This window comes from Vicugna pacos, chromosome 2, assembly GCF_048564905.1.
Source record: "Vicugna pacos chromosome 2, VicPac4, whole genome shotgun sequence".
NCBI lineage: Eukaryota > Metazoa > Chordata > Mammalia > Artiodactyla > Camelidae > Vicugna > Vicugna pacos.
In genome coordinates, this window is record NC_132988.1 from 115015601 (window position 1) to 115016479 (window position 879).

Here is an 879-nt window from a genome sequence, read left to right on the forward strand (position 1 = left end):
ATAGCACTGTCCATCCATTCGTGGCCCTTCTGGTACCAGCCTTTGGGACTGGAATATATCTACTTGGGGCTACTCTCAAGATCAGTATCCAATATGCAGATAAGACTACAAGTAAGACATGAAATATGGGAAGAAGATACAAGAAGGTATCCCACTGTCTAAGGCTAGGATGGGCCATATCACAGGAGGTGGTGCATTATGAAACGATTTATGGCACAGCATTGGGAGATAAAGAGCCTGAGTTCAAATCCTTTTTCTAAAAGCAGTTCTCAGTGACCTTTCCCAGCTGTTGCTTGTGGGTTGGAGCTGTCTGAGCCACTGATCCGGCGCCAAGATGCTTCAAAGCCTTATTAAGAATGTTTGGATCCCCACGAAGCCCTACCATATCCACGTTTACCAGGAGATTTGGATAGGAATGGGGTTGATGGACTTCAATGTTTATAAAATCAGGACTGCTGATAATATGAGTGAAGTCTTGAAAGCATCCGTCCTGCACCTGCTCATGGTCACCATTAACCAGCTTTAGGTGGATGGAATGTCCGTCTGGCTGTCTTGGATGGGAACATGTGATATCGTGTAGACTTGTAGACATGCCACTGCCCTTGTGCATGAATAAACGTACCTGTGAGATCCAATCATCAATAGTCAATCAATCAATCAACCAAAGCAGTTCTGTCGCCTCAGGAAAGTCATATAATTTTGATATGCTTTAGTTTCCTCACTTAAAAATTAGGCTTATTGTAGTCTTGATTTGCATTTTTCTGATAATTAGCGATATTGAACATTTTTTCATGTGCCTAGTGGCCATTTGTATGTCTTCATTGGAAAATTGCTTGTTTAAGTCTTCTACCCATTTTTGGATTGGGTTGTATGTTTTTT

At 41.8% G+C, this 879-nt stretch overlaps 1 pseudogene; it reads left to right on the forward strand.

The window, feature by feature from the left end:
• Nucleotides 1-334: 334 nt before the first annotated feature.
• On the forward strand, nt 335-516 carry LOC107034917 (ATP synthase subunit ATP5MJ, mitochondrial pseudogene; annotated as a pseudogene).
• The last annotated feature ends 363 nt before the right edge of the window (nt 517-879 follow it).